Source organism: Taudactylus pleione, unplaced genomic scaffold (genome assembly GCF_031769625.1).
Source record: "Taudactylus pleione unplaced genomic scaffold, aTauple2 ptg000061l, whole genome shotgun sequence".
NCBI lineage: Eukaryota > Metazoa > Chordata > Amphibia > Anura > Myobatrachidae > Taudactylus > Taudactylus pleione.
In genome coordinates this window covers 11417191-11441508 of record NW_028284463.1, presented here as the reverse complement: position 1 = coordinate 11441508, position 24318 = coordinate 11417191, and positions in this window count along the sequence as shown.

Here is a 24318-nt window from a genome sequence, read left to right as displayed (position 1 = left end):
GGTGTAAAAGTACTGGACCACCCCTAGCCTACATACAGTATGTCTTCATCTTGTGTGACCTGTTATCTGAGGTCTGAGACACAAGTGAAATATGTATTTATTTTTGTATCACACCTATTATAGGTATACGTAGATCTATATTGTTAGTTTAAATGTGAATGATTAATATTATACAGTGAGCACTATACAATTACAGTATTGCTTTAGCTATCACCACTCCATTATTTGCTAATAGTTTCTAAGGTTGATCATATTCTACAGTAAATTGTGTTACTGACTTTTTCAATAATGTATCACATAATGAGCTGGGCGGCCTGGCAGTTCCTGTGGACTTAATAAGCAGAACATTCTATTGGTTCAGAATTATTTTAACAGATACAAGGGCATAACCAGGGGTGCCGAGAGGGAGGGGGGAGCTGGTACTACTTACCCAGGCCCTGGCTTGTCGAAGGGGCCCGGATCCATCACCCCCCCCCTCCCATACTTGTCAGCACTGCAGCCAGTGGCTCCAGCCTAGGACATGCTGCTCTGTACAGGGCTATAGTGGATCCAGGAAGGCTGCTACTGCTGGGGGGGGAGGAGGGGAGATCACACTGATCGGCCCCTCCTAGATCTGCCCTTGTCTGGGGGGCTCACAGCGCCCCCTGCTCAGCACCCGGGACTGCAAATAGAGTTTTTACCTTTTTGCCTAATTAGGACGTTGCCACAACTTCCTCGATTAGGCCACACCCGCAGGGTGTGCAGCCATTATGTGTCCCACAGCTGAGGGGGGCCCATCTTCCCTTTTAAAGTTCTGTGTGTTATAGATTTTTCACCATTGGGTGGTAGACAAAGGACTTTATAAACAGTTGCTCTGGGCCTAACATGCTTAAAAACCACCCATGACCTGTCCCTTTTAATGGATGCTTTAAAGACACACTGCCAGCAACTGTTCTGTACAACAAGAGACATAAGTAAATATAATTATATAAATGGTAATTGTACATTTTCCTAGCAGGAAATGCTGTACAAATGCCTTGTTGTATGAGGAGAGGAGAAAATTGTTAACTATCCAGATATACACTGGGACAATGAAACCAATGATTCTGGCAAAGGGAGCCGATTTAAATCTATTTTATTAGTAAGCCACCTCCTGCAAGTGGTAGAACCAAGTGGGGCAGAGAGCTACACTATGAAGGCGTTGTCGGATAGCAATCATTTTGTAAGGGGTATACAAGAACAATGTATATAGATGGGCCTTAGGAGCTCAGAGAGACTCTAGATCAGGCATGTCAAACATGCGGCCCAAATAAACATTTTATGTGGCCCGACTGTGTGGGCCCAAATACAAATCTCATGCGGCCCAAACCCCTGCCACGATCGGAGCTCGGCTCCGATCGGGAGGTGTTTACTGTATTTAAAACTGAGGGGGTCATTCAGACCTGCTCACGAGCACAGGACGCTCGCAAGCGGGTCGATGTTACCCCAATGCGCATGCGCATGATAGAGGGAGCTCCGTCGTGCGCATGCGCGAGACCCGGACAGCGACAGCCAAGCTGTCGCTCCGGGTCTCGCACCAAAGGTGGGCGTGCCTTTGGTGGGCGTGCCCGGGGGCGTGACTGCCAGACGGAGACGTTCCCATGGGAACGCCTACCGTCTGGGTCCGGCCCCACTGACATCACTAGTGATGTCAGTGGGAGTGATTTTGGCTCTGATAGAGCCAAAATCACTCCAGGGCTTGCAGTCACCGAGACCCTACTGCAGGGTCTCGTCGCAAGCCCGATGGAGGCCGCTCCATTTTTAGGTAGGAGGGCACTGATTCAGAGCGAGCGCTCTGGTCAGAGTGTCCGGTTCTGAATCAGGCCCTGAGAACGCTGGTCTATGAAGCTATCAGGAACTAAAGAAGCCTCTGATCGCTTTAGAGGCCAGCGTTCCCAGTGATGCAGTTCATGGGTACGCGGGTGACATGCTGCCATTACCCGCGATGAGAGGAGTCTGCGCCTGCTGGATCTAGTTAGATCCAGTCAGCGGCAGCCGTCTACGTGGGGGGCGGTGCCCAGCGGCCAGCATGAAGAGAGGTAACTAAGAGAGATGTAAGTACTTCAGTGGGGTCTTTTCTACACTGGGGGGAGGCACAGCATAAGGGGCACTACTAGGGGCATTACTTGGGACACTGCATAATGGGCACTACTGGGGGCACAACATAAGGGGTACTACTAGGGGCACTGCATAATGGGCATTACTGGGGGCATTGCATAATGGTCACTACATAATGGGCTCTTATACAGGGGGCATTGCATAATGGGCACAACTACAGTGGCACTGCATAAGGAGGTCTTATACAGGGGGCATTGCACAATGGGCTCTAATACAGGGGGCATTGCATAATGGGCACTAATACAGGGGGAATTGCATAAGGGACACTACTACAGGGGGCACTGCATTCGTTTTTATTAATTAAAAAAAAACTTTCAAAATTGCATTTAAGACTTTTTCTTGCGGCCCACACACTCTTAGACCTTGAATATTCGGCCCGGGTGGTATATTGAGTTTGACATGCCTGCTCTAGATGCTGGTAAATGTTGGTAGACTGAGGAAGTCCGCTCTGAAATAAGATTTTATACTTTTTAAATAAGTACGTACATATTGTATGTGGACAATTTTTTATAGGGATGAAAGGCAACCGTTATGGTTAAATAACAACATAACACAGGTAATGAGGGGAAATAGATAAGATTTATATTGCTAAAACTAGAAGGGATGGAAAAAATAATTATGGAAATACAATAAATGTAGCAAAATAGTAAAGAAGGAAATCAGGTTAGCAAAGACTGAAGCTGACTATAGTATTGTAAAAGCTAGCAGATCTAATGGCAAATATTGTGCAAGTATACAAACTTCAGGTTCCCTAAGTTCTGTAAGTGACACGAGACCTCTCGTAACCGGGCTGGTGCCGCAAGATTACCAGGAAGCAAATGTGGTAAGGACACAAAACCAGAGCCAGGAAACCGTAGACCTACGAGCCTGACTATAATCACTGCTCAGTAATTAGAAAGGACTCTGAGGAATGAGATTGTGAAATCTATTCTGTTAATTAACATAGAACAGGATTATAACTTGCTAAAGAAATTATCTTCTGTTTTATTTTTATGATGATCAGCCCAGTGTTCAGCGCTGAGTAATAAGTTATCACTTGATTATATAAGGGATAATAGTATACGCATACACCGCAATCTAGCCTCATATGTCTCCTTAGATAACCCAATGTGCTTCGCTATAGACTCAGTAGCCCACGGTACTTACAAACCTCTCTAGGCCATGATGCTAGAGGTTGTACTTCCTGCTGCATCCTATTGGTTGGGGTCTACAGCCTCATTTATCAACGAGTTTTATCATTCACAACAAGTGATAAAACTCTTTGTGTATGATAAATGGTGCTCCAGCCAATCAGCTCCCAAGTGTCATTTTTCAAACAGATGATAGTTGGGAGCTGATTGGCTGGAGCACCATTATCATACGCTACGAGTTTTATCACTTGTTGTGAATGATAAAACTCATTAATAAATGAGGCCCTCTGTGTGATCACCTCTGGTCACTACATGGCTAGTGTCCGGGAAGGGGGCTGACAGGTTGGTGCAGCAGGAGGTGTGGGTGTGGTGTCATCACTTTATAATGCCGATATTAACGGCATTAAAAATCAGGGGGTGGGGGCTACAATGATGCGATTCAGCACGAATCGCGTCATCACACCCCCGGAACGCCCACTTTAGCGGGGGGATACTGGGGTCTGGCGGCGGCCATCCAGGGGACTACTTGCCTACCCTTGCATGGGGCCGGAGTCGGCACCCAATTTTCGCAAGGCTGTCGGCAGTCCCGGGAAAGTAGGCATGTACGCCCAGAGGCATCATGTGACTGAACATGTGTCCCATACACCCTTACCGCAGACCTGACACATGTTCACATAAACATATATCCTGTTTCAGCCAACCAGTGATCTAAGTTTAAAAGGCCCATATATTATGTAATATATTGTAGAGGATTTAATACTACGCCAGGTGACTGTAAAACATACTTTAACACAGATGCTTGAGTACAGCCATAACACTGTATACCATAATATCCCTGTATAGTAATTCACAGGGATGCCAAGGCTGGTGTCCACATGTTCGGATATCTATATTTTTGGTGTAATTATTTGGATCACATCCGTTTGCACAGATCTTCTCCTCCCCAGTTCTGTGCTGCAAGTATAAAATAAACATGGAGCCAGAGACTTTCCCTGTATTACGATGTGGGGAAGGAGCCATCGCTGTTTATTGCAGAACACTTGGCAGTGTAAGATCTCCTGTATATATACAGATGCCAGTCCCCAGTGTCATCTAGCTTTATACTGAGAGCTGACACACTGATTCCCCAGTGTATTGCTCTGCCCTACTGACGGCTCTGCTACTCGTGTGATCAGTGAACGTGCACAGGCTCCTGTTGGGTGCCACTTGGAACTTGTGTACGTTCTGTATGGAGATGGCTGTGTGTTTATCATGTTCTGGGTTCAAAGCCTGGAATGTTGCCTGTGAAAGCCAAAAGTAAAATAAGTGTAAAAACATAAGGTACTCAGATTGGGGCCTGCCTCAAAAAGAAAGGTCCCTTTATCCACTACCCCCACAGCCAAGGTATCATTTATAGCAGTGGTTCCCAAACTCGGTCCTCAGGACCCCACACAGGTCACGTTTTCCAGGTCACCCAGCAGGTGCACAGGTGTATTACTGACACATTTTAAAAGATCCACAGGTGGAACTGATTATTTCACTTGTGATTCTGTGAGACCTGGAAAACATGCACTGTTTGGGGTCCTGAGGACTAAGGGCTTCATTCAGAGCCGCTCGTAAGCGGCCGCTCGTTCGTTCTGACCGATGTTCGCACAACTGCGCATGCGTACGGATTGTAATACGCATGCGCGAACCAGTCAGTACGGCCGAAAATCGTTAGTTCGCTATATAGCGAATGCCTGCTACTTTGAGTGACAGGAGGAGGCGTATGTGGGTGGTAACAGGGGAAGGTGTTTGAAAATGGGGAGTGGAATTCAGAACGCAGGCGTGCTTAAAGGTCAAAACGGGCGTTTTAAGGGAGTGCATAATTAATACAGCAGCGTCATTGACCACGTCACTTGGTTGTTTTATAGTCAGAACTGCTCGCAATATAGTGGTAGGAAAAACCAACCACAAGAATAGCGAGCAGTTCATACGCTGTTCGATGTACTCGATAATCTATTAAATAGCGGACATGACGTATTGTGCGAGCGGCCAGGGGGCGTCTTTTTCAAAATTACAACCGCAAGTTTTGCTCGCTCGTTCAGACTTAGAGGCGTGAACAGACCGCAATGAGCAAACGGATCATTTGAATAGCCACCCCTTGTTTTTGAACGAACGACCGCAAATAGGGCCTGAGTTTGAGAACCTGTGATTTATAGTATCACACAACATTACATTTTTGCAGAATTTTATGCAGTAAAGCGATACACAGATGACCCGGAACGTGTGTGTGTGTGTCCACATGCACCTATCCTCAAATTGCGCACACTATAATCAAACTTGCGCACAAGTCCATGTAATAAGCCAAAAGGCAGGTCCGATACAAGTGACCGTAAAAGCATACCTGCCTACTTTCTGTTTGTCCTCGGAGAGTAGATGCAGGTGGGCAGCGATGGGGGCGGAGCCATACTATATGTGTTATTAAGCCCCACCCCTCATTGTAAATAAGGGAGGGGGCCATATGACATAATTCTCATAAAATCGCATCGTTAGCCTCTGCCCCCTACTTGCGGAACTCTGATCAGCGGGAAAATTCTTCCCATTCTGCCCACTTCACTAGGAATTGGGCGGGATACGGGAGAAGTGCCTACTCTTCCGGGGGTGCGGGGGGTTACCTGAAAAATGAGGAGCTTCCCGCAGGTTTCGGGAGAGTAGGCATGTAGGGGGAAAAGTGCACAGCACGGAAATCGTACCAGGTATTTCACGCCATATGGCGCAAAAAGGATAGGTGCATGATGTGTATATAGCCTATTTATAAAACTTAAAATTGTGGATAATCCTCCAAAAATGATATCTGCGACGTCCCTCTCGTAATGACTGCAGCAGCAGCACCCATAGAAAGTTTCAGTGTTTGGCCCCATTTAGCTAACGAAATACAGCGATAAGAAATGCTACTTTTCGGGGCCGTAACTCAATGAATAATAAATAGGCCTCTAAACCAAATATATAGTTATATAAAGTGCTTCGTGTTTACAAACCACCATAATCCTGACCTGTATGCTTTTTATCCCGATTGCTCAATTCCTAGATATCCTTATGTGTTTACGGTGGAACTGTTCCTGCACATATCTTCTTGCTGGAGCCCCATATTTCCATGCTCCTTCTCATATGACAGGCTGGATGGAGGATGGAGAATATGTCATTACATCATCTGTAATAATCTTGGCAATATACTGAACTGCCAGCATAATTGCCCAAACACCCGGCCTCATTCCCTGGCACGAGCAGGAGCTTCCTAATACATGGCAATATAAGCAAATGCTGTCTAAAACACCTCTGCCTAAGAAGTAATCACTCACTAATATACAGGCAAACTCTGATCCAATGCAGATCCGCTGCCCCTATCTATCAATGTCTACATTTAATGGAGAACGATATATATGAACATTATTGGGTTCTGCATTTTCTCTCCACATTGTTCTCAAGTTGCAGGCCGGGTGCACTACAAGTGAAAGACAGCCATGGGTCATGCCAGGGCCGAAACTAAGATTTTTGTCACCTGGGGCAAGACAGTAATTTCGTGTCCCCCTTGTAATTGCCCCATAGTAATGCCCCCTGCAGCAGTGCCCCTATAGTAATGCCCCCTTCAGCATTGCACCTATAGTAATGCCCCCTGAGGTAATGCCCCTGTAGTAGTGCCCATATAATGCTCCTGTAGTAGTGCCCACAAAGTAATGCCCCTGTAGTAGTGCCCATATAGTAATGCCCTTGTAGTAGTGCTCATATAGTAATGCCTCTGTAGTAGTACCCATATGGCAATGCCCTTGTAGTAGTACTCATATAGTAATGGCTCTGTAGTAGTGCCCATATGGTAATGCCCCTGTAGTAGTGCCCATAAAGTAATGCCCCTGTAGTAGTGCCCATATAGTAATGCCCCCATAGTAATGCCCTTGTAGTAGTGCTCATATAGTAATGCCTCTGTAGTAGTACCCATATGGCAACACCCTTGTAGTAGTGCTCATATAGTAATGCCCCTGCAGTAGTGCCTATAAAGTAATGCCCTTGTAGTGCCCATATGGTAATGCCCCTGTAGTAGTGCCCATATAGTAATGCCCAGTTCCCATATTGTAATGCCCCTGTAGTAGTGCCCATATGGTAATGCCCCCATAGTAATACCCCTGTAGTAGTGCCCATAAAATAATGCTCCTGTAGAGCCCATAAGGTAATGCCCCTGTAGTAACGCCCATATAGTAATGCCCCCATTGTAATGCCCTTGTAGTAGTGCCCATATAGTAATGCCCCTGTAGTAGTGCCCATATGTTAATGCCCCTGTAGTAGTGCCCATATGTTAATGCCCCTATAGTAGTGCCCATATAGTAATGCCCCCATTGTAATGCCCCTGTACTAGTGCCCATATGTTAATGCCCCTGTAGTAGTGCCCATATAGTAATGCCCCTGTTGTAGTGCCCGTATAGTAATGCCCCTGTTGTAGTGCCCATATAGTAATACCCCTCTAGTAGTGCCCATATAGTAATGCCCCTGTAGTAGTGCCCATATGTTAATGCCCCTGTAGTAGTGCCCATATAGTAATGCCCCTGTAGAAGTGCCCATATGTTAATGCCCCTGTAGTAGTGCCCATATAGTAATGCCCCTGTTGTAGTGCCCATAATAGTAATACCCCTGTAGTAGTGCCCGTATAGTAATGCCCCTGTAATAGTGCCCATATAGTAATGCCCCTGTAGTAGTGCCCATATGTTAATGCCCCTGTAGTAGTGTCCATATGGTAATGCCCTTGTAGTGCCGCTTACAGGAAAAAAAAACATTTCTTACCTTAAACCCCGCTCTGACATCTGGTCCGCCCGGCTGCTCCTAGGAACTATGGGAGAGATGTCATGACATCTCTCCCATAGTGCCCGTGGGGAGAGCCGGAAGCTGGAGTTCAGGAGAGAACTCCAGCCTCCGGCTACCGCGGCGCTGCTCCAGCTTGGAGCCTCCCTGCGGCGCTGGGCTGGAGGACACTGGCGGTGGTTGCAGCCCCCCCCTCTAGTTGAGGCCCTGGTCATGCAATGCCATACCAGGTGTCGTCAAAACACTCCAACATTATTTAGATGCCTAAAGCACTACCAGCTATATTATTTAGCAGGTGAGTAAATTATAAATAATATTTTTTTTCATATACATTTATAGCACATTATAAGTAACCTACAGTATCAGGGACCACTTTGAAACACTAGTGGATCTAGGGCAAAGATCCCACTAGTCGGCCGCTGGTGAAGAATACAGCCGGAAACATGACGAGCTCTGCAGAGAGAAAGGCAGACTGTACAGTATTAAGGGTTTGCTAAATTTCCACTAGTAAAACTTAATCTGTTTGAAGATTACATTTATTACGTTGTTAAAGTTTTTAGGATAACTGTAGCAGGTAAGTTCAGACGACCAATGGGAGACTGAGATGATGCAAACAGGTAAGCTTTTTATTCCAGGCTTGAAAAGGCAGAGCCAGTGTAATGACTTCTTACATAAGGCAAGCACAGTTCAGGAACAATAATACAGCTTACATGAGACAGCAGTTCAAACGAGCAGAGTATTCCCAGCACAGTCATGGCTCAGATTGTCCAGCAATAGGGAGAGCAGCTAAAGGTGCAATCTGACTAATGGTGGGTACACACCTAAGCGATATATCTGCAGATGATGGTCGTTCATACACACTGACAACCATCGTCTGCATGCTGCAGCGGGCCCCGGCGGGTCCCACGTCTGCCGCTGTGTGTGTACGGGCGGTCTGCAGACATATCTGTCCATCAGCTGTGCAGCGCAGCCAATGCGATATGTCTGTGAGCGACACCGTTCACCAACATATCGCTGGTACACACTGGCCGACGTGCAGCAGCTATATTGGGCGATCAATTAATCGCCCAATATATCTGTCAGTGTGTACCCAGCATAACTAAACTTACCATATTTTTATACGGTAGCTGGTCTACTCTTCATTGAGGTATGGGTGTGGTTCCTCCCTAGCTACAGGCAGGTTAACCCTTTCCTCAGAATGTGTGAGAGACCCACTCTGTCACATTCCTCCCCTGTTAATGGGCGAACCTAAATCGCCAGCGGCGGAAACCCGACTCTCCAGCCCAGTTCAGGACAAAAAAATCCACATTCAAAGGTAGATGTCCCGGTCTGTGCTGGACTTCAATAGAAAAAAGTCTGGAGCCCCTTGATATGCCAGTTCTGGGTCTGTGTTCATACATACTCTGTGGAACATCTAACTAACTATCTACCCTTAGCACCAGATTGGACACTTTTTGGGATCATCCCCCAGAACTTTCGTGTAACTAGAGGGAGTCGAATATTATTATTGGCAGTAAGTGCAGCGTCAAGAAAAGCCATATTACAAACCTGGATACATCCTGTGCCCCTTCTATTAGCCTGTCAGGATTCTGGGCTGAATCACCTGATAGATCCTTATCCAGTGGTAGCTGTGACAGTTTTCAGCTGACTTGCTCAACCAATGGACAGCTACCTGGGGGTATAAATAAACAGGACTCCAGGTGAACAGGTAATTGTCTCATCAACTTCGTTATTTCCAGATGGTTGCTTCGTCCAGGCTTCACATGCAATCTTCCAGAGACTCTTCCCAGTGGTATTTCCAGTATGTGCTCTGTACATCTGCTATGTACTGAGTCCTGTGTATTATTTACAAAGTGCCTTTGCCAGTGTGTTATTTACAAAGTGCTATATCCTTGTGCAGCAGTGTGATAGAACACCCTTCTTCTGTTTGCTATATATAAGAGCCTTATCCTTGTACAGTACTACTACAGTACACTTTGCCTGTGTGTGCTAATTCATATACCTTTGCTTGTGTGAGCTATTTACCAGCGTCATATCCTCGGGCATCAGTGTACAGACACCACATCATCCAAACTGGTGCAATCACCACTCTCCGTTAGTGACTGCAGCCTATCCTCACTTCCCTCCAGTGCTAGCTGCGCAACCTACTCCTCAGTGGATTCTCTCCTTCTGGTCTCCCACAGCACCTCTTCATGAACATCTCTATTGTGCTTCTCTGTACTAGTGGTACAGAGACTAGATTTCCAGTGGGCCAAAGCGGTGTCTCTTTCTCTATTCCCACTCGCATGGGATCCCTGACCTGGGGACCGCGACCTGCTTGCCGGGTGCAGCTGAAACCCACATCCCGCTTGGAGGGGTCACTGGTGAACACCTCCTGGCAGGTTAGACTCCGCACCCCAGGTCTCGCCAACATCCGATGCTTGTGGACGAGGAGACTGAACATCCAGGCCCCTCGCTCCGGACACCTTCATTGACCTGGGACCACCACTTCCAGACCCTAAGTAGGGGACTCCAGGACGCTAAGCGTGACATAGCATTTTTAAAGCCAATCTTTTTTTTATCTTTTAGGATGGAGTGGGTGGGAGCTGTATTGGAGAGGGAGACAAAAGTCAAACATTTCTTTGCAGTATGGGAAAGCTATATAGCGACACTTTCAATGGCTGTTAAAACCCAAATTCATAGCTCTTTTTCAAATACCAATATGCTATATGCTTCGAATGGCAGACAATGACCCTCCAATAGCTATATAATTTTATATTACAATAATTAACTTATCCGCGAAGTTGGGGGGTGAGGGGTTGAGGCGAGCATGCACGTCTCTTTTGATGTGTGGACTTTGTTCATGTTCTGTATTGATTATTTTTTCTGTATTTTATCTCCCTTGTTTGTAAACAAAAGATGTATTGAATTGTACAAAGATATTTTGTTTCATTCTCAATTTTCAAAGCAGAAAATATATCTATTGGCGACAACTATTTGTTCTATCTATATGTTTATTATAATTATATGTAACGTTCATTGCTTAAATAAAAATATTTTTGAAAAAAAAAAAAAAGCTGGAGAGCCAGGTACCACCTTGTCAGTCTTGCGTTACAATTTTTCATGGACTGTAACCATTTTAACAGTGCATGATCAGTAACCACAGTAAAACTGGCCCCACAAAGATAATATCTCAATGACTCAAGAGCCCATTTTGTAGTAAGGCATTCTTTTTCTATTACAGAATACCTAGTCTCTCGCGGGAACAACTTTCTACTAAGTTATAGAATGTTCAATGCCATCAAACTCTCACATCTCAGGCGTATGTTTGTACAACAAAAAAAGTGGTAAATCTGGAGACTTTAAAACTGGGCCTTTACACAAAAATCGCCTGTAATAGCCTGCTAAACCCAAAAAGGACCTTTATCTCTTTCTTGGTAGTGGGAACTGGGGCATCAGCTAGTGCCTGTACCTTACTCACAAGGGGCTTCAGACACCCACTGCCCACCACATACCCTAAGTAGTTGCCTAGAACACATTTCTTCAAATTAGCAGTTAAACCTGCCTCTCTCAAAGACTGAAGAACAGCCCTAAGCCTATTAACGGGATGCAGTCAGGAAGCCGATGGTCGAAATGCCGACTGCCGGCTTCCTGACTGTCAAATCCCGGCAAGGTACTAAAGACAGGCATCAAAAACCTGACGCCTGTCATTAGACCTACACCGGGAGCCCAACGCCTAGCATCCCGAACGAAGGTAAGCTGATCGCGGACAGCTGCTGCGGGGGGAGGGTTAGGTGTTAGGGCTCCTGGGGGGACTTAGGGTTAGGCACCCACCCCGGGAGGGTCAGGTTTAGGCTAGGGGAAGGGGGGGTTAGGGTTCGGCACCCCCGGGGGGAGGTTAGGGCTGCAGGTAGGGGGGTTGAGGTTAGGCACTAGGGAGGGAGTTTAGGGTTAGGCACCCCTAAAGGAGGGTTAGGGTGGGAGTAGGGTTAGTAAATACTTACCTTTGGAGCTGTTGGGATCTTTACTGCTGCCAGTCTTCCGGCGTCGGGATTTTGCACCACCGGACATAGCTTTGGCGGTATTTCATACCGATCCCCTATTAACATGGACATTCCAATGCTGACTATATGACTATATATGACAATATCGTCCAAGTATGCTGCAGCATAATTCCGATGAGGACGAAGCACCCGGTCCTTTACTCTCTGAAAAGAGGCCGGGGAACCATGCAAGTCAAAACGCATTGTTTTCCACAGAAAGAGGCCCAATGTGTACAAAAAGCAGCTTTCTTCCTAGCTTCGTCTGTCAGCTCAATTTGCTAATATCCCTTCGTAAGATCAAGGGTAGAAATATATCTGGCCGAACCTAACCTATCATGCAGTTCATCAACCCTTGGCTTTGGGTAGGCATCAAATTTGGACACTGCATTAATTTTGCGGAAGTCTATGCAGAATCTTGTAGAAGTATCTGGTTTCGGGACCAAGACAAGGGTTACACCAGTCGCTAGACGACTCTTCAGTTACCCCAAACTTCAACATTTCTTGTATTTCCTTAATTACCTGCACTTGTTTTTCCCTTGGAAGCCATAGGGTCTTTGTTGAACTTTTACCCCAGGTGGACTTACAATGTCAAGTAAGACTAAGGGCCATATTCAATTAGCCATGATAAGCGCTAAACTGCTAAAAGTTTCCGCCGATGACGTCATTTCGCCAGGCGGAAACCTATAAAGTCCTTTTGCTGGCTTTATTTATTTGCCTGCTGCACTTGTTTTTTAGTGATAGAGGTGTGTCTGTCTGTCTCTGTGTCAGTCAGTGTGTGTGAACCCTGTCATAGGCTGAGTGGTATATTTTACTGTAGTGGTCCTAAATCCTGTGTAAGCTGTTTCTATCTATCTATCTACAGTCAGGTCCATAAATATTGGGACATTGACAGAATTTTCATATTTTGGCCTCTATTCACCACCACAATGGTTTTGAAATGAAACACACAAGATGTGCTTTAACTGCAGACTTTCAGATTTAATTTGAGGGTAATTACATCCAAATCGGGTGAACGGTGTAGGAATTACAACGGTTTCTATATGTGCCTCCCACTTTTTAAGGGGCCAAAAGTAATGGGACTATCAACTCAAAAGCTATTTCATGGACAGGTGTGGGCTACTCCCTTGTTATTTCATTATCAATTAAGCAGGTAAAAGGTCTGTAGTTGATACTAGGTGTGACATTTGCATTTGGAATCAGTTGATGTCGACTCTCAATATGAGATCCAAAGAGCTGCCACTATCAGTGAAGCAAGCCATCATTAGGCTGAAAAATCAAAACAAACCCATCAGAGAGATAGCAAAAACATTAGGTGTGGTCAAATCAACTGTTTGGAACATTCTTAAAAAGAAAGAATGCACCGGAGAGCTCAGCAACACCAAAAGACCCGGAAGACCATGGAAAACAACTGTGGTGGATGACAGAAGAATTATTTCCCTGGTGAAGAAAAACCCCTTCACAACAGTTGGCCAAATCAAGAACACTCTCCAGGAGGTAGATGTATATGTGTGCAAAGTCAACAATCAAGAGAAGACTTCACAAGAGTGAATATAGAGGGTTCACCACAAGATGCAAACCACTGGTGAGCCACCAAAGCAGGAAGACCAGATTAGAGTTTGCCAAACAAAATTTATTTATTTATTATTACCAGTTATTTATATAGCGCACACTTATTCCACAGCGCTTTACAGAGAATATCTTACCATTCACATCTGTCCCTGCCCCAGTGGAGCTTACAATCTATATTCCCTACCACATGCTCACAAACATACACACTATGGTCATTTTTGAGGGAAGCCAATTAACCTACCAATATATATTTTTGGAGTGTGGGAGGAAACCGGAGTACCCGGAGGAAACCCACGCAAGCACAGGGAAAATATACAAACTCCACACAGTTAGGGCTGTAGTGATCTAAAAAAGCCATTACAGTTCTGGAACAACATCCTATGGACAGATGAGACAAAGATTAACTTGTACCAGAGTGATGGGAAGAGAAGAATGCGGAGAAGGAAAGGAACTGCTCATTATCCAAAACATACCACCTCATCAGTGAAGCATGGTGGTGGTAGTGTCATGGCGTGGGCATGTATGGCTGCCAATGGAACTGGTTCCCTTGTATTTATTGATGTGTCTGCTGACAAAAGCAGCAGAATGAAATGTGAAGTGTTTCGGGCAATATTATATGCTCATATTCAGTCAAATGCTTCAGAACTCATTGGACGGCGCTTCACAGTGCAGATGGACAATTACCCGAAGCATACTGCAAAAGCAACCAAAGAGTTTTTTAAGGCTAAAAAGAGGAATGTTATGCAATGGCCAAGTCAATCCCCTGACCTGAATCCGATTGAGCATGCATTTCACTTGATGAAGACAAAACTGAAGGGAAAATGCCCCAAGAACAAGCAGGAACTGAAGACATTTGCAGTAGAGGCCTGGAAGAGCATCACCAGGGATGAAACCCAGCGTCTGGTGATGTCTATGCGTTCCAGACTTCAGGCTGTAATAGCCTGCAAAGGATTTGCAACAAAGTATTAAAAAGTGAAAGGTACATTTAGGATTGTTTAGTTTGTCCCATTACTTTTGGCCCCTTAAAAAGTGGGAGGCACATATAGAAACCGTTGTAATTCCTACACCGTTCACCTGATTTGGATGCAATTACCCTCAAATTAAATCTGAAAGTCTGCAGTTAAAGCACATCTTGGTTGTTTCATTTCAAAGCCATTGTGGTGGTGAATAGAGGCCAAAATATGAGAATTCTGTCAATGTCCCAATATTTATGGATCTGACTGTATCTATCTATTTATTTTTTCATTGGTTCGGTAACCAAGGATTTGCAAACCCCCCTTTCAAAATCCTGCGTTTGCCACTGAGTTACCCAAATGGTATGATGATGGAGATTCATATTGCAGGTCCTAACTCATAGACTAAGAACTTCAGCCACGTGGCATCAATCATGATGAGATAATAAATCCTTACTGTGCAGATGCCCAGAGGTACAGCTCACAGACGCTTGAGGGCATCACAGACCCCAGCTCTCTATGCAAAGCAGTACCCTCCACAAGTCCCACATTTATAAACTTCTGATAAATCAGCCAGGCAGGGGCGCAGAGAGGGAGGGCAGATCGGGCACTAATTGCCCAGGCTAGTTGGAGGGACGGGCCCCAGCTGCTGCCAGTTATAAAAAATACACCTTCCCGGATTTGGTCACTCTTATGGGGAGAGGCACGGTCTTGGAGAGAGATAAAGTACCAACCAATTGGCTCTTGTCAGGCTATGGGCCGTATTCAATTAGACACGAAGCGCCGAGATCCGCAAAAAGTATCGCTGATTGCAACTTTTTGCCAGTCTTATCTCCATAGTCAATTGCAAACACTTTTCGCGTACGCGAAAACGCAATGCAATGTAATAGGCGAAAAAGATTTGCCTATGAATAGGTGGTGAAAAAAAGTGCAAATGCTAATTAGTGATAATTGTGCAAACTTAACCCTGTGTCAGGCGCACCTCTGGGACTCGCAGGTTCGGGCGCAGTGCGCCTGACAGGCGCCTGTTATAAAATCGTGATTAGCACCTAATTAACTCAATTGTAACGCTCTTAAAGTGATCAGTGACCTTCATTAGGATGTACAAAGAGAGAATATATGGAAATCTGATTCACCAAACCACATTTATTAACCATAAAGCAAGTAAAACAAAAAATACTACATTTTAAGAGGCGCAATGTGCCTAAGAGGCCACCCTGGACAAACCTACATATTTCCGCAAAATACCCACAACCTTTGTAATTTTCATTCAGAAAATGAGCAAAATACACAAAATTTTGAGAAAATAAAAAGAAATACGTACCTTCAAAAGTCGGACAAGTTCGGGCACAATGAGCCGCAGAGGCCCTCTCCGCCCCTTTGCGGCGGAGAGGTGAGCGAGAACAGCTTTGTGGTGCCTGTCAGGCCTGCTGCGCCTGATGCAAGGTTAAGTACCCCAAACTGTTTCCTTAGGGCTAATCGGGCACTGCTACATTGATCCCCAAATTTTCTGCATCTTTTTGGGGGGCTTTGCCCAGACGGAGGCATTCCCATGAGAACGCCTACCGTCTGGGGGCGGCCCCACTGACATCACAAGTGATGTCAGTGGGAGAGCTTTCGGCCGAAAGCTCTCTGGGGCTTGCGGCCACGAGACCCTACCACAAGGGTCTCGTCGCAAGCCCGATGGTCTTGACCATCGCGACCATCATCCTGGCCGCTCGCATTAGCTGTGGGTGGCCGCTCCATTTTTTTCCCAAAAAAATGACGCCCTGATTCAGAGCGAGCGCTCTGTCAGAGCGTCCGGCTCTGAATCAGGACCTTAATGCCCTGAAGAAATCGGGACTGTTGGGAGGTATTTTGTAAATAAATGAATAAAAAAAAAAAACACCCAACCTCCCCCGTGTGGGTAACGATCACCAATGCAATAATCTGGGCTGGTAATCCGCTAAAGCAGGGGGACAATGAGCACGGGATCCCCTGCAAACTTGGAGACCAGCGCCCGAGTCTCCCAGCCGTGGTGATGGCCGACTCTCCTAGGCGTGGTGATGGTCATACAAAAACTACAACTTTTGAAAACAAGTAATTTCTATATTTTAAAAGCAAAAACACAACAGTCATAATTAACGCTGATGGTGATGACTGCAGCAACCTTACTTCAGCCTTCAACCTTACGATAGGCCGCAGCATGCATACGGTTTTTTTTCCCCCAGAAGACAAGTGAAAACTGACATTTTGCAGGTGTAATCTTCTGCTCAAGTCTGGGCTTTCCTTTTGCTGCCAACTGAAATCAGTCACACTGAATTTGATGACCAATCAGACATTTGCTTTCATTGTTTAACTTGCACAAGACAGATATAAGCTACCTGCTCATTGGTTGGTGTACTGTAATTCAGAGCCAAACTTGCACCTGAATGCAGTGCTAGGAAATGTGCCCAATTTGTGAACCTGGAGATGGCAGGGAATTCACCTGTCTTGGGAGCCCAGAAAGTAATTCACTTGGGGGCCAACAAGCACTTACTGTAATTGACTTTCCTGTTTGGTTATATAAATGCAATATAAAGCAAGGCAGCATTCATTGCCAGGTACCTCAGCCCTTCTGTCAGCAAGAGGTTTGGGATGAGATTTACAAGTTCTTTGCCAGTGACTCACACTGGACAGCACACGTATGACCTGGGCAGGATCCTTCCCTTACTTAGCACAAGATGTTGTTGACTCTGTGGAGAGGAATGTGAGTTATTTTGTGTCAGAATAGAGAAGGGATTGGTTTTACCCTGTCAGAACAATGTGGTTCTCCTCATTAACCCCTTTACGCCAACCAAGCTCCTAGTTACAGAGGTCTCCCGCCAGTTACCATTCACTGAGGAATGGCTGAAAGTGTGCCCCTAGGGACACGCCAATTCCTGAGGTAAAACCTGATTGTTTTTAAACATGTTTTCTCCTACACTGGATCTCCTACACATAACACAATCGGGGGAGCAAGTAAAAGGACAAGATATCCCACAACACATAATAATGTGAACACTCTGAGCCTGATTCAGACCCGGTCGCAAGCGCTGAGCGCTCGCAACCTGGTCGATGGAGGCCCAGAGTGCATGCGCACGACGCAGCCGGCTCCATCGTGCGCATGTGCGAAACCTGGATAGCGACGGTCAAACCGTCGCTTCGGGTCTCGCACCAAAGGGGACGTGCTGTCGATGTTGAGTGACAGCACGCCCCCTTTGGTGGGCGGGCCAGGGGGGTGGTTGCTCAAACGGAGGCGTTCCCATGTGAACGCCTACCGTTTGCGGCCGGCCCCACTGACATCACAAGTGATGTCAGTTGAAAGATTCCGGCTCTGTTAGAGCCGAAAGCTCTCTGGGGCTTGCGGCAACGAGACCCTACCACAAGGGTCTCGTCGCAAGCCCGTTGGTCGCGATGGTCTTGACCATCGCGACCATCTTCTTGGCCGCTCGCTATAGCTGTGGGTGGTCACCCACAGCTATGCGAGCGGCCAGGAGGCCGTTCTGAAAAAAAAAAAAGACCGGCCCTGATTCAGAGCGAGCGCTCTGTCAGAGCGTCCGGCTCTGAATCAGGGCCTCTGGACCTCATTCAGAGTCGGTCGTTGCGGCCGCATGGTCGTACGCCACCGATGTTCGCTAAACTGCGCATGCGTAAAGTTTGCAATGCGCGTGCGCAAACTAGCGGCTACGATCAGAAAGTTCTCTCTCCTTGAACACAGCCAGGTCGGTAGTTTGAGTGACAGGATGAGGCGTTTGTGGGTGGTAACAGGGGAAGATGCTTGAAAACGGGGGAGTGGAGATCCGAACGCAGGCGTGCCTAATTATGCGAACAACGTTTTATGGGAGTGCATAATTAACAAAGTAGTGTCATGGCACACGTGACATGGGAGGTTTTACACTGACATGATCGTAGAGCTTAAGAGAGGGTATGGTCAACCTTAAGCTCTATGACCAGTTCCGATGGTTTCCGATGCTCGCGATTAATCCTTATATGGCCGGAGATGACATGTAATGCGTACGAGATGGGGGCGTTTTTTTTAGCGATCCGACCGCATCCTCCCCTTGGTCGGCCAGCTAACGATCTGACCTTAGGGACGCAACATGCGTGTGCATCATTTACATATCCGGCCCCTTTTCCAGTACGACCATGCGGCCGCAACGACCGACTCTGAATGAGGTCCTCTGTGTGGTGTTGAGAATGGAAAGGTTGATATATTCAGTCAGGGCCATCGAGAGCTGAATGGGGCCTGGGTACTGGGGGGAGTGACCAAATACAAAAGGTGTGACCACGTGAAGCACTAACCCGGCCCCCCGTCTGGGCCCTGGTAATAAGTACCCGCCCCCCCACCGTCCCTGCTCGGTGCCCCTGGATATAGTAATGTATTTGGTTCATCATGAGTTTTTCATCAATTGCCCTGTATTTATCATTCTTGAAAACCAAAAGGAAAATGCACGGTGGCGGCCATACTTCTGTAGTCTTGTGTTCCCCCACATAGCAATGTGTACCAGGCACTGAGGGTGTCATATATGGTTCTTACCATATTTTCTCTTATTGTGCAGCATATTTACCCTCTAACTGGGACTGCTTTGCCGAAATTGGGACAGGCGACAGGTATGTCTTCTATGAGTCACCACAACAAGGGAACAACAGAACATTCATGTGTCACTAATCTACATTTGAGTATTGTTATTACACTGTAATAATTGCGCCCATGAATACGCTTTCCTGAATGAAATGAGCCTGTGTCTATAGGAGGAATGGGTGGAAGGGAACACATTGGTTAAATTACAAATATAGGGAAGTGTCAGAAAAAGACCTCTTCTGACAAGTAAAAAAAGAGTAAGACAGTACATTTTGTTGGAATATGTGTGTACAAGCAGCAGCGGTATGGCATAGTGTAAGTACAAACCAGCGTATGCCATGGGACATCGAACAGCCCACTGGGGTGGTTTATCTGATAGCAATGTGTTGGTACAGTCATACTCATGGTTATACACACTCAGACTGGTCTTGGAGCGGAGGGAAGGTGTAGAGCTCACCAGCCGGTGACTTTATGAGGGTATCGTCATAGGCGTCTTTATAATGGGTGCAAGGTGTGTGGTGCACACGGGCCCAGACCGCACACCCTGCACCCACATAGTTACCTCTCCACAGATTCCGACGTGCTGCTCCATTTTCTCGGTGACCTGCGCATGCACAGAAAAGATGTCCCCGGGAAAAGAGGCACGGGCGCCATTTTCCTGGAGCCCCTTGCATGCACAGTAGATCTGGCATGAAGCCAGAATGTACCACGCTCAGTGCGCTGACACAGAGGAGGGGGCTAAATGGAGGCTGCACATGGGCACCCTCCTCTCTCAAATCGCCCCTGGTATCGGTGCAGCCCGTCGTGAAACCAACATCTTAATAGTGGCAGTGGCGTTTGTGGAATGCAGTAATAGCTGGTCTCTCCAGAGCTAAGTGGTAGATATCCAACTTCCACTGTGCCACTCTAACACAGTGACAAGATGGCGTCACGCATGCACAGAACTACACACGGCAGCAATCTTGGTAAGGCATTGAAGAATTCCTGGTGGATCCAATATGGAGTAGTCACAGTAGCAATCTCCATCCTCAACCCCCCTCCCCCTTGATACAAACTTCTCCATATTACACAAACATTTACTTAAAGATTTCACGTAGCCACCTGCAAAAAATGTTGCGCTAGGCAAATAAGAAAACATCAATATTTCAAATACCTTTAGTCCACTTTCCTTGGAAGTGTTATCAGCAAGATTCATCTCACTGACTGAATGGACCATATCAACAGTGGAATGAGCACATAGGCTAGTTTTGAGATGCTTTAAACTTGGTTTTCGCTTTGACCAAGCTTCCATAGGTGTTTTACCTTTTAAGGCAACTGTTGTGGACACAGCCTACGCCCCCAAACTGCTTATCTAGGCCTGCATCCTTCAGCACGCATCTTGCTTTCTCCACAAATGTGCGATTTGCTCGTCCACTTACACCATTTTGTTCAGGAGTAAAGGCAATGGTCAATCGATGCTCAATTCCATATCTCTTCAAGTAGAGTAGCACCTCTATTTAGATATTCTCCACCATTATCAGATCTCAGGGTTTTGAGTCTGTGACTAGTTTGATTCTCCACATATCTCTTGTAGTCTGCAATCTTTTTCACTACTTCAGACTTCTTTTTGATGAAGTATATGACATCATCAATTAATGTTATGAAGTGTCTATCCACGTATTGACTTGACTTCCATTACCCACATACAGTACATCTGTACATATTAACTGAAGTGATGTTTTAACTCTACTTGCTGATTTTTAAAATGTTTGATGCCTTTTTTTCCCCTACTATACAGCTTTCACACATGAGTCTTTCTGTATCAGTCACTGACATCTCTGTGACCACCCCGTTCAGCCATTTTTGAAGGAATCGGTATGAATTACCGCTGGACCCCTGGATCAAATCCCGACAGCGGCTGGCCGACAGAGGAGGAAATCCCGATCGTCCCTAGGTAAGTATAAACTAACCTATTTTTCCCCCTAACCCTCCTTTAGGGTGCCTAACCCTAACCTTCCTCCCCTGTGCCTAACCCTAATCCCCCCTCTAAGTGCCTAATCCTAACCCCCCTTTCCTCGCTGCCTAAACCTGTCCCCCGGGGGGTGCCTAACCCTAACCTCCCCCCGAGGGTGCCTAACCCTAACACTCCCTCCCCCTAGCCTAACCCTAACCTCCCGGGGGGGTGCCTAACCCTAAGTCCCCCCCGGGAGCCCTAAACCTAACCCCCCCCCGAGGCTGTTCGCTGCGGCGCCCGGCATCTGCGCGATCGGGATGCTGGGCACTGGTCTCCCAGCGTTGGTAAAATGACAGGCGTCTAGATTTAGACGCCTGTCATTTGTCCCTCTTTGGGATTAAATTGTCTGGAAACCGGCTTCCTAAACGTATACCATTTTTTAACACTGTCATTTCCAAGATGACCAAATCTTCTGTGCCAGAGTTCTAGTGACTGCAACATGTATAACTGACTGCACTGGGTGCCTGTTGCTATTATCTTTTGATTGTGATAGGATCACACATGGGTTACGTGGTGAACCATTCCTCATTGCAGCTGAAATGCTGTGTTGCATCTGAATCGATATACCAACGATCTTTTATGTCACTATAGGTGACATGCGGAGTTGAGTCATCCTTGCTGTTGCATTTCTTATTTTGCATAGCAATATCATTCTTCTGATTGCACTCAAAGGCTTTGTGACCTATTCTGTGACAAATGTAGCATTTAAACCTGAATTTTTTCACTCTTTGGGCTAATTGTAATAGACTGTGAGGCGGCGCCGCTGCAGGAACACATTCGAGTATGCCCATATTTTTAAAGCAGCAAACATGTTAAAGGCTAAACCAAGCTGGTTTAGCCTTTAACATGTTTGCCATTTTAAAAATACGGGCATACTTGCATGTATTCCTGCAGCGATGCTGGCTCACAGTCTATTACATTTAGCCCTTTGTGTGTAATGCAGTACTCTCAGTGCTCAACTCACATGGCACGCATTCTTGGAACTGCAGTAGCTTTGCTCTGTGTCTGTGGTCCACTTAGCTGTGTTTGCTTCCAATGCCACAACTAGGAAGTCAAACTCAGGAGTTAAGTTTGCAGCATTGCTGTAGCGATCTCCTCATTCACTCCTACTAATAAATGTACTCATTCATAATGCTGCATTCACATAACTTGGTATTGTATAATACACATCTAAATGAATTCTTCTCATGAGACCCCCATCTTGATATGCTAAATTACATCATTCGCTGACACTTTCCCATGAATGTTAGAGTACATGTGTTGGGCTACACTTAAGCCAATTGTCCCCATGGCTCTTTCTACAACATCTGGGCTCGGACTGTCACCAGTATCTACTATTACTTTCGACAGCCTTTCATGCTTTAGTTGCATTTCCATAGCAAACTTTCAAGTGGTGTAATTTTCTGCATCAGCTAGATAAACCCCACTATGGGCGTAGCTCTTGTGTGTATACTTCTCACAGACATAACTATGCAGCTGCTGTGCTCTAACTAGCTTCTCTGCTTGCACACTGCACTGGAAGCACTCTGTGCTGTCCTCACACTGTGCTTTGAATGTGTCTAAGTTGGTGTCTGTGTGCTTGCTGGGCATCCTAGTAGCTTGGGGCCTATGTAGCTGTAACTTGCATGCCTGGGACCATAACCTGATGGAATATGTGTGTACAAGCAGCGGTGGTACACACCAGCGGATGTCCTGAGACAACAAACATCCCAGTACTTAACCAGTGGGTTGGTTAGTGGACTTGGACCCCCCCTCATCAAGCCCGGGCCTGGGTAATATGTACCCGCTCCCCATCCCCCTCTTGGTGCCCCTGGGAAGACCCCTGTCTTACACTGTGGCACTTTAGCAGTGACAAGATGGTGGAGCGCATGCGCAGAAGGGATTGAAGCGTCCCTGGAGGATCCAATATGGAGTATGCCCAGTAGCGCTCTCCATCCTCAACACATTTCACATTATAACATATCGGTGCTTCAAATATCTATCTGATCAATCAACAAGGGTTTTGTCACTTTCATAACAGTTCTATTGCTCAGCAAACCGTAGATTATATGTATGTAATGTATCCGTCATGCAATTATAGAACCATGAATAAATAAATATTGACCACCAAATGAATAAATGATCGTACCAGGCAGGCTGACATGCCTCTGGCCTATTTCAGCAGAGTGTATTGTATATTAATTTGCTTGTGCAATAAATAAATAAAGGGTGTTTCAATCTATTATTTGCATAGTGATGCTGTTGCCTATCTGGGCTGCGATCCCCCAGCAATACACCCCTCTGCCTGTTACACCTTTGCAGCAGGGGCCCTTATGTTGGGGCTCACTCTGCAAGTTGTGCAGCTCACCTGTGCACAGTCCTGCGGATGAGTCACATATTAAATCTTGCTGATATTACTGGTGCATTTTAGGCTGTCAGATGTATCCCCTCCTGTCTCTCTGGTATGTACCCCTCCCTCACCCAGCCTGGAGCTGTCACTGGAAGCCACGCCTGTCCCGACTCCCTACACACGCTCCAAACATAACACACACATGATTAACCCCTCTCCTTCCAGGAGACATGGAAATGCAAATTCATCACTGCACAGCTGCAAATGCATGAGATATTATAGTATATAATGTGCACTGCACACATTCCAAACACAGCACACACATGATTAACCCCTCTCCTGCCAGGAGACATGGAAATGCAAATTCATCACTGCACAGCTGCAAATGCATGATATATTATAGTATATAATGTGCACTGCACACATTCCAAACACAGCACACACATGATTAACCCCTCTCCTGCCAGGAGACATGGAAATGCAAATTCATCACTGCACAGCGGCAAATGCATGATATATTATAGTATATAATGTGCAATGCATGAGATATTATAGATATATAATGTGCACTGCCGTCACTCCAAACACAGCACACATATGATTAACCCTTCTACAGCCAAGTATACCACTACACAGCTGAACATGCATGAGCTATTATAGTATATAACGTGCACTGCACACATTCCTAAAGGTCAATACAATATATCCCCCTACACAGGCTGAAGCAGTCGTCCCTCCATGGAGGGCAGGGTTGCAGAAATGTAAGGGTTACAGACAGAGCAGGCTGCTTGCCCC